Source organism: Artemia sp. Qi Xiang Cuo, chromosome 2, assembly GCF_049724085.1.
Source record: "Artemia sp. Qi Xiang Cuo chromosome 2, ASM4972408v1, whole genome shotgun sequence".
Lineage (NCBI taxonomy): Eukaryota > Metazoa > Arthropoda > Branchiopoda > Anostraca > Artemiidae > Artemia > Artemia sp. Qi Xiang Cuo.
Genome location: NC_142795.1, coordinates 80,359,416 through 80,370,208, shown reverse-complemented (window position 1 = coordinate 80,370,208; position 10,793 = coordinate 80,359,416). Strand labels below are relative to the sequence as shown.

Here is a 10,793-nt window from a genome sequence, read left to right as displayed (position 1 = left end):
ACGTAGTTGAAATTTTTGGAAATTAGGGAATGACAACCCCTCCCCCCCTCACATCCCTCAAGGCAAGGGTTGTAAGTTATGCCCTGGGGGCATATAAGGTTTTTATAGAAAGCAATGTAGTAGAAACTTCAAAAAGGGCTCATTCAATTGGAAACTGAAAGGGCTAGTGCCCTTTTAATAGTCGAAAGTAATTGATTGGGCAACTAACCCCCCTCTCACGCCTACCATTTCTCCAAACACATCCAATCAAAATTTTTAGATATCCATTTTGTTCAACGTAGTTGAAAGTTCTGGAAATTAGGTGTTTTAGGATGATAGCCCCCTCAGAGCCCTCAGGGCAAGGGTTGTAAGTTATGCCCTAGGGGCATATGTGGTTTATATAGAAAGCTGTTGTAGAAATTAAAAAAAGGGCTCATTTGATTGGAAATTGAAAGGGCTAGTACCCTTTTTAATAGTCGAAAGTTAATGGAGAGTAGTTAGCCCCCCTCTCACGCCCACTTTTTCCTTAAACACATTCAATCAAAGTTTAGAGATAGCCATTTTGTTAAAAGTAGTTGAAAGTTCAGTAAATTATGTATTTGAGGATGACCAGCCCCCCAGAGCCCCCAGGGCAAAGGTTGTAAGATATGCCCTGGGGGCATAGAAGGTTTTTATAGATAGCGTTGCCGTAAAAAATTCAAAAGAAGCTGAGAAGGAAATTGAGAGAAAATTGAGAGGGCTAGTGCCCTTTTTAATAGTCAAAGGTAATTGGAGGATAACTAACCCCCATCTCACGCCCACCATTCCGCCAAACACATCCAATCAAAATTTTCAGATAGCCATTTTGTTCAACGTAGTTGAAAGTTCTGGAAATTAGGTCTTTGAGGAAGACAACCCTCCCCCCCCCAGCCCTCAGGTCCAGGGTTGCAAGTTATGCCCTGGGGGTATATAAGGTTTTATTGAAATCGTTGTCGTAGAAACGTCAAAGAGGCTCATTTTATTGGAAATTGAAAGGGCTAGTGTCTTTTTAATAGTTGAAAGTGATTGGAGAGTAACTAACGCCCCTCTCACGCCCACCATTTCCCCAAACACATCCAATCAAAATTTTGAGATAGCCATTTTGTTTAACCTAGTTGAATTTTCTGGAAATTAGGTCTTTAAGGATCACAACCCCCGTCACAGCCCTTAGGGTAAGGGTTATAATTTATACCCTGGGGGCATATAATGTGTTTATATAAAGCGTTGTCGTAGAAACTCAAAAAGGGCTCATTCGATTGGAAATCGAAAGGCCTAGTGCCCTTTTTAATAGTCGAGAGTGTTTGGAAGGCTTGGCATTTTTATAGTAAGAATTGATATGGGTACAATGTATTTTGTTTTTCTTTGTTTAGACCAGGGCACTTCGTATCGAAGAGTTGTCGTAGGAACTTCGAAAAGAGCTCATTCGATTGAAACAGAAAGGGCTGATGCCCTTTTTCATAGTCGAAAGTGATTGGAGGGCAACTAATCCCCCTCCCATGCCCACCCTCCTATTTGCCTATTATGTTTAAAAACTAAATGTTGGTCTAAGATTAAATCAAAATGTCCTGTGTTAATGCTAATTCCCAATAAGGGATTTCAGCAGTATCCCAAGCTCGACTAAGGGTATTATGTTCAAACTTTCGTGGCTACTTCTGCTCTTAAGATTTAACCAACTCACAATAGCGTAAGTGTATCCAAGCTATCAAAGAAAGTAAACAGATTTTTTTTTTGCAAATGTTATCAAGTTTTCCATTTCAGGTCAACTAGAGGAGGCATGAAACCAAATTGAAGACTACTATTTGTGTTCAGATTTTTAAAAGGGTGTATTTGTTAAAAATTGCTGAAAATTTTCTCCAGCATACAAATAGCAGGCCAAACTATAAATTCTTAAAAAAACAAAAAGATTTAAAGTGTTATTTACTTTTTCCCTGAAAAGACTATGTCAATATAAAACGAACACAAATTAATTTCAAAAATTTTTTCCACAAAATAAGTTTTTCAAAGAAAAGTAAAGAACTTCATTTAACCAAAAATGAGCAAAAATAAAATTAAAGAATCTACCAAGCGTGAAACTACCACAAATCAGCATCAATAAATAAATGAAACCAAAAACGAACAGAAATTACAACAAATAACCGAGTCAAGCTCAAAACGAGCAGAAATGAGTTGGGCTTAAAACCCCTATGCCTCCCCAAGGCTATATATTTTCACATTGGGGGAGGGGGGGAGGTATAGCGGGTCTGCATGCAAAATGTGTTAGGTACAATTACTCTTCATATTATGAACTAAAAATTGTTTTCTGACTTCAAACTGTCCAAATATTTACCCCCCCCCCAACCTTATGTGCAAATATATAGCTCAAATTATGTATTTTCCACCTATTCTGTCTTTCTATTGTCTTACGCTAGGCTGAAAGAAACTAAGGAAGAAACCGAATTGTTCTCGAGTTTCAAAACAGCGTGAACTGGATTGAGTGGCGTATAATACACGGGTAAAAAAAAATTCCTTTCCCCTACGGAAAATCAAAAATCCTAAGTTCAAGTAAAATTCTCAAATTAGGAAAGCCTCGTTTTCCGTGGGGCGGGGGGGGGGGGGGTAAACACCGGCCACCAGTCAAGCAGACTTCCTCCAATAAATTGAAGATCAAGGCAATAGCAGGCTTTGAAATTCCAAAGCCTGAAGATTCTCAAAATACCCCGGGGGGGGGGGAGGGTATTTTCTGGGGGGTATTTTCTGCGAGGGGATTTTCCGGGAAGGAAAACGCTTAGAATCCCTAGACTGTACCTACACATCCTCCACTTTTAAGTAGATTAGTCCAGGGGCATCATTTTAACCGTGTGACATTGCTTTTGTTATTACTGACTTAATTCTGATTATTTAATCAGTTTTGGAGTAAGATCTTACAGCTCACTCATGTTAGCAAAAAGTGTGAACGACACCATCCTTCTGCCATATAGAACAATGATGAGAGGACTATGATGATATGCTCATCATTGTTCTTAGACTGTTAATCAGAGCAGAATGATGAAAGACGTTTACAAAAGAACGCTATAAGATGTAAAGGGCTGGGCACACGTAGCTGATTTCGGGAACTGATTTCCAAATCAGCGCCGATTTTAAGAGAAATCGGTGTTGATTTGAGCTTGAAAAATTTTCTAGTCTTTGGTGCCGGTTTGCAAATGAAGGGCTAGGCACACGTAGCTGATTTTGGGAACCGATTTCAGCAAGGGTATATTCCACGTTGAGTGATTATAATTATTGATGCTAAGAGGCGGGACTTAGTGAGTTTTCGGTGATTAATCACCATTAATTACGATTAATTTACGATAATACTTAAATACGATTAATTAAATGCCTAAAGCTCTAACGCCATAGTACAATCTTTGTCTAGAACTTAATAAATGATGATTAATCGTCGAAAAACAACACCAAGCCCCACCTTTTACCCTCATGAATTATATTCACTCGACGTGGAATACAACCTTGCTGAAATCGGTTCCCGAAATTAACTACGTGTGCCTATCCCTTGAGTGCCGATTTTCATCATGATCATCACAAAAAACTCGAGTTGACTATTTGTGTCAATGATTTTTGTTTTGAAAATCTCGCGCAATAAATTTTTCTTGCTATCGTTTGTCCACTGAGTTGCTCAAATCGGTTCCCGAAATCAGCTACGTGTGCCCAGCCCTTAAGATCTTGCAAAGATTTCAGTTTTAAGCGTTCTTTGTCAAAAGATGTAATAGTAAAAGAACGGCCCTAATAGATGTCCTAATAGTGGCAGATAATTTGAAAAGTGTTACGCACGACGCACCATTTTGTTGCATTAATTGTAAGACAGTTAGATTTTCAGAATAGCCCTCGTTCATCTAATTCCCTGGTGATTGCTGAATGTAGAAGCCTGGTAAAATTCTAGACAAGCTAATTTTGCTGTCTTTGAAAGGGGTTTGGTTAGAAAAATGAAACTCAGGGATGGATCTACAGACTAGAAAGGTATAAGCAGCCAAATTTCTCAGACTTAAAAATAGGAAGAGGGTTCACATAGTAGCTTGGCAATACCTTTCTAGAGTAGCCTATGGTTTTGGCCCTGGATTCATTACTAAAAGTTTCATTTTCCAAACTTAAAGCCTTTCAAAAGTAGCTTGTCTAAAATTTTACCTCCACTCCTTCTCCCTCTAGAGGGCACTTATCTTGGATTACCTTTAGAAATCTTTGTGTTACAAGAGTGTAACCTTGCAAAATAGATCTGCTTAAATATAGAAAAAGAAAAGTATTTTCAGCTTCACAACTTTGCTCAATCCCAATTTCTAAGGTTTCATAATTTTACTACTAAAGATCCCACTTCTGGCTCTTTTCAACTTGACAACTCAAAGAAAAATGTCAAAAGCTTTTCTAGAAACAAGCAGACATCAAGCTGAGGAACAAGTTCTTCTCCAATAGAGTTGCCAGCCTGTGGAGCTCCCTATGAAAAAATAGTAACCTGTACCAGTATTGATTTGGTCAAGTCATCAATGGATTAGGAGTGGCTGAACAAAGTATAGCGCACTTCTTTAGATGCAAAAGTATGGCACACTACTATCATTAAGCTGATGGATAAAGAATTTTTTCCTATAGATAACAAGTTTGATTTGAGGTAATTGCATGTAGCTTGAGTCTTTACTCAATGAAATCCAATTTTACCTGAGTGGTTAACATGCAATTGTGCATAAAATATTATTTGAAATGTTATAGGAAAGTAGATAATAATTGAAGTAAACAGAATAATCCAATTACAGTAATAGCAACATGTTGTATGTTATAAATAAGGAATATCATTGTTTTCTTTTATTTATTTTTTGTAGCCTATATTATGAGAGATATATGTAGAACCAACCATCAAGGAGGGTTAGATGCATTATCAAAAATACAACTATGATGTTCAAAAAGAGCCTAAAGTATAATTCACCAGCTAAAAGATAAACATACCAATTGATGTCCCTTTTAAGACTCATTTAAAATATACTAATTTCTACCCTTGCAAATGGGCTCCAAAATTTTTTTAGTTTAAAAGGATTGTATGTTTTTTTTTATTTTTTGTAACTATTAACTAAATTCCTTAATCACAATTACCATTCTCTCCTCACATTGTCTGCCCAGTTTGTGGTTTAGAAGGTTCACTCTAGGAAAATGCTTCCTCAGAAAAAAGACAGTATTAGCTGGCTAATACAATCACAACAGAATTACTGATTTCTATGGATTTTTTTTTTCAATTGGTAAAAAACAGGAGAAACTACATGGGAATGATGGGAATGATGCAAAAGAGGTGAAAACTCAAAGTTTATTGTTGAAAGACAGGACAGGGCCTCTTTTAATGGACCTTTCTATAAATTCATAATTTAGTCATTGTTTACCAGAAGAAGAATAGATTGCAGGGAAACTGAGCTAGAAAATACCATGAGTTACAAGACACTATAATTTACAGAAGACAGGAGTGGTTTTGTGAATTGGAGACTGATTATTTCTAGCCTTTTTGTGGAAGAATAGAAATCTACATGCATTGGAATTTCCCAATGCATTCAAGAAAAGATGCTTGTGAATCATAATATCTTAATTTGCATTTTGGAGCAAAATAAGGTGCAAAATTGGATATGTTTGGCTCTGTTGCTGAGATGGCAACTATTTAAACACTTTACACAAAATGTAAAAAAGAGGGTTTTGACTGTATACAGCCTAGTGACAAACCTTCTGACTAGGAGGAGTGCTAGGATTGATGCAATTTAAGCCCACTCAATTTATTGCATAAGCTCAGATGCAATTTACATGAATAGCTAACTGTTAACAATAAGTTACATATATAAAATGGTTATTCCCTTAGGCCTAGACCCAATAAAATGGTGGTAGCATAACTAGTTTCAAAAACTGAATTGCAGGTTTCAAATTTGATCCATGAGTCTTGTGAAATTTTGATTCTTGTTGAAATTTGATCCATGAGTCTTGTGAAACATAGTCCCTGGCCTGGTTTTTCTTTAGGCCTGGTTAGACAATGTGAGGCTTAAGATATTTATTGCTTAAACATATTAAAAAACATTTGAAAAAATACATAATGGCATATTTAAAAAAAATAGCTTAATCCATTTGATATGAGGAAGAGCAAGATTTTAGGTATTTGGATATCTGATGCATTTTTCCATGTCAGGTATCTTTTCCAGTACCCATTGAGCAAAATATCTAACTTCATCTTCCGGGTCATGTACTGAATGCAGGTATTTCTCATATTTGAAGTCTTCTAAATTGAAAAGTGCTATGTCTTTATCAAATTTTTCGAGTAAGAGTTTATCAGTCGGCATGTTTTTCTTAACATATACAGCTTGCACACCAAAAAAACTGCATATTTCCTGAATTTCCTCTTGTACATGTTTTATTTCACAGCCATTTTCATTACGTGGTCTTATGGTTTTAACGTAAAAGCGGTTTTGATTTGTAAAATTTAGTGTTGGACTCCATCTGTTTTTCTTGTACTTATACATATTGTATCTGACGTTCCATTTATAGCTATGAATTTCACGCCGTTGATTGTCTAGGAGTAAGAAAGCTGCTTCGAAAATAATGCCAGTTGAGGAATATTTCAGACTAATATATTCTGTGTCAATCACGCCAAACATTATTATAGCTGAAAAAAAGGGCTCAAATTAAATAAATATGTAATGTTTCTGAAACTCTAACAAATACAGCTCACATTCTTAGAATAAATCATTTTCACTTAAGGAGGTTGGGTAACATTAAATCTACACTTAAAAACTACTGCTTTGCAAAACGAAAAATAAATTATAAATATAACAGTGGAAAAAAAGTTAATGTTGAGCTGTTGACCAAAAAACTGCCCTCTGTCCTTTAAAGACACTCCCTCCTCCCCTGGACTCCTCTTCTCTCATTTCCCTTTAAATTACGCGTGTTATTGTTTTTTATTTTATTCTTTTATAACTCATTTCATGTTTTTCATCATTTGCATTTTTCAGTCTTAAAACGATCCATCGGAAAAAACTTTAATGTTGAGCTGTTGACCAAAAACTGCTCTCCGTTCCCTCACAGACACTCTCTCCTCCCCCGAAGTCCTCTCCTCTCATTTTCCCTTAAATTGCAATGGTTATTGCTTTTTATTTTATTCTTTTATAACCCATTTCATGTTTTTCCCATTTGCATTGTCCTGTCTGAAAACGATCTAACCTAACCTTTACCAGTAAGAGGAAGGGCATCCATTTTCCCTTAAATTACGTGTGTTATTGTTTTTATTTTATTCTTTTATAACCCATTTCATGTTTTTCTGATTTATATTGTCCTGTCTGAAAATGATCTAACCTAATTTTTACTAGTAGGAGGGACGGCGCCCATTTTCTTTGAATTTCTAGTAAACAAAAAATACTGAATTTTGATTATCAGGTTGTACCCATTTTGAGTCAGAAAGCATCTGAATAAATATATTAAAATAGGGAAAATAGTCTCTTAAAATTTTCAAAGCTCGACCCTTAAGCGTAAGAAAATAATAAACAAATGAAACTATATTGCTGAAATCTATGACACAATGTCTTTAATTTCCTTAGTGACGGTAGTGGTCTCCTTGTTTTTATCAGTTTCATTTAATAGATCACGGGTCTATTCATCCCATTCAAAGAAGCCCCCTCCCTTTTCAGTAAAGCAAAAGTAAAATTTGTGATGATGAAGCTAGGCTTAGAAATCAAACAACGCATATATTTATACATTATTCCTCTATGGACAAAGGTTTATATAATTTAAAAATGATCTGCGCTTCAATAAATCTTCTCATTGTAGCTATGTATAGTCTCTTAAAATTCTCAAACCTCAACCCTTAAGCCTAAGAAAATAATAAATATGTGAAACTTTATTTCTGAAATCTATAACACAATGTCTTTAATTTCCTTGGTGATATTAGTGGTCTCCTTCTTATTCTCCATTTCATTTAATAGATCATGGGTATATTCATCCCATTCTAAGAAGCCCGCCCCCCTTTTCAGTAAACCAAAAGTAAAATTTGCGATGAAGAAGCTAGGCTTAGAAATCAAACAACGCATATATTTACACACTATTCCTCTATGGACAAAGGTTTATATAATTTAAAAATTATCTGCGCTTCAATAAATCTTCTCATTGTAGCTATGTATCTTTTTCTTAAAAACCCTCTCTTGCAAAAAAATGGATCTACTGTCACTAATTTGATCACAAAGTATCCTTTTCAGTGAAAACCCTAGGTTAAGCCGCTAACGTAATTCAAGTAAATTAACAAGCAGGAAGTGCAATTGTGAGGTGTCAATAATTATTCCCTATTTAAATCTTCGCGGTTTAGTGTTATAAGGGGTCAATATATTAAGAGTTGACGGAAGTTGGCTGTCAAAAAGAGAGTTCAAAAAGAGAGTTATTTCTAATTAAAAGATTAAAGTCGTAAACAGGGGGGCTCGGGGGCCATTGGGGGCTCTGGGGGCCTTTGGGGGCCGGGGGCCCTTTGGTGTTGGGATAGGGGGGTTGGGGTAGGGGACCTTACAACACTGTTCAAATGGAGCTTGTGTATTATAATGACCACAGAGTTTCACCCCAAATCATCTTCTAAAATGTCTCAAACGGTTTTGCACAAATAATCCCCTAAAATGTCTCAAACGGTTTTGCCCAAATAATTCCCTAAACGTAATTTCTGCGTGTTCCTCTGTTTCGGCATCCCTGCGCTGTCACATTTGAAATTCCTAGGAAACCCTTTCCCGCGTAAAATATATTCAATCTGTCTTCATCTCGAAGGTGTTCCTAGCTACACTATTTTGGCTTTGATAGAATATCAATTTATCTCTCTGACCTAAAGATCAGAGAAGCCATATGTACAAGAAGAATATCAATTTATCTCTGTCACTAAAGATCAGAAAAGCCATATTTAAAAATAGAATTTCTATCTCTTTAGAGTCCCATATAATTCCTAGGAAACAAGTGATGTCATTTTTAATTCCGATGGCTTCGATAGAATATTAAAGAATTTATCACTAAGTCTAAAGACCAGAGAAGCCATATTTAAAAATAGAATTATTATCTCTTTAGAGTGCCGTATAATTCCTAGGAAACAAGTGATGTCATTTCTAATTCTGTTAGTGGATCAATAATTCCCCTTAAAAACAACAAATAAATTCCCCTTTCATGGATCAATAATTCCCCTTAGAAACAACAAATTAATTCTCCTTTCGTGAATCAATAATTCCCTTCGATTATGCAAATCAATTTCTCAGAAATATGTCCCCCTTCGTGGATCAATAACATCTACAACATTCTTTCATCTTCAAGATCTACATCCTATTTAAGCTGCAGCAAAATTTCCCTATTTCCGAACCTACCTTCAAGTACAAGACTGTATTGTGCTTCAGAACCCTGCCGTTGATCCTGAGATTTGGGGATGGAGACTTAAGAACAACATGCTGTATCATATCCTCACGGATCTTCCAGTGGGACCAAAAAAATTCTCACCTTCGTGAAGTGTGAATGTAAGGGATCCTGTAATAGTGGTCGGTGCAGCTGTCATCAAAATGGCATGGAATGTGACATTGCTTGCAAATCTTGCAAAGAAACTAGTTGCTCTGATGCTCAGGTCCAAATCGAAGATAAACACATGTGATTAATTAAATAAAAGTGATAAACCTCCAATCCATTTGCAATTTCAAATTATCTGTGACGTTATGTTCAAAATAAAATCAATGATTTTGCTAGTTGTGAGACGTTGCTTACTGGATTCCAAGAATTTGGGGTGGTCAGAATTAGGGTGGAGGGTGGAGGAGGGGGTAAATTGAGACTGGACACGACTTCTTTTCCGCATTAGCAGTCCAATTTTTTCCCGTATAAATTCAATTTCACGTAATGTTGTTCTCAGACCTATATCGACGCTTGATTTATTGGCGGGAGGGTGAGGGGAACTGAATATGAGCCTTCAAAACAATAAAAAGTGCATATTCATGATCTAAGTACCAGATCTACCTTTTACCGATTTTAGATACGTGCAAATTAAGTTGTTTTTAAATGCCGTCATTATAAAAGAAAAGACGGAACAAGGTCAATTTCGCCTCGTCCGGTTTCAGCCAATTTTATATATATTGTGGAAAATTTATTCCAGGTTCGAATTGTACCAAAATAAAAACTATTGCAATTTGTTTGAGGTTAAACCTTAGATTGATTGTAGTACAGCGTTTCTCTTGATAAACTGGATTTGGTACGTTATAGATATTTGATCGATAAGCGGAGAGTTGTAGACATGAGTTGTATCCAGGAGAATCATATCGAGCCTCAGCACAACTCTCCCTGACACATGAAAAATTAAAACAAAATATGTATTTTTCGATTATATAGTACTTAAAAAGAGCTTGACTCTGCTTCCATCAACGAACAAACATCATGAATACTTATGGAAGTATCCATGAAATATTTTTATGATTTTTCAAATATATTCAAGAAAAAACATGATTTTCCTTTTTTTGGTTGTGGATACTGCTATTTAAACGGGTGGGCATATACTTTTTCCTAACCATTTTTTTTAAGGATTCTTCTTTGGAGTGATGTCAATGGAAAAGAAGAAAAAAACTCGTCTTTTTTCCAGTTCGGTTGCCAACCTTAGTAGAAAGGACCCTAAAGGTCCGATCAGCACATAATTTATGCATGTTTTTATGGTTTTTCTCAGTGAGAATGAAAAAACAGGATTTTTCTCACTTGAAAAAACAGGAATTTTCTCACATTGATGGATGTTTCTTGGAAGGTTATGTGTGTTAGTCAATTTATTTGATGTT

General features: G+C 35.8%; 1 pseudogene across 1 annotated transcript in view; it reads left to right on the top strand.

The window, feature by feature from the left end:
* The first annotated feature begins 3,786 nt into the window (after nucleotides 1-3,786).
* Nucleotides 3,787-10,793, top strand: part of LOC148955666 (uncharacterized) — a 50,942-nt pseudogene continuing 43,935 nt past the window's right edge. The window contains exon 1 of the transcript XR_016143731.1: nucleotides 3,787-3,826. The product of XR_016143731.1 is annotated as an uncharacterized LOC148955666 (transcript). The remainder of the gene's footprint in view (nucleotides 3,827-10,793) is intronic.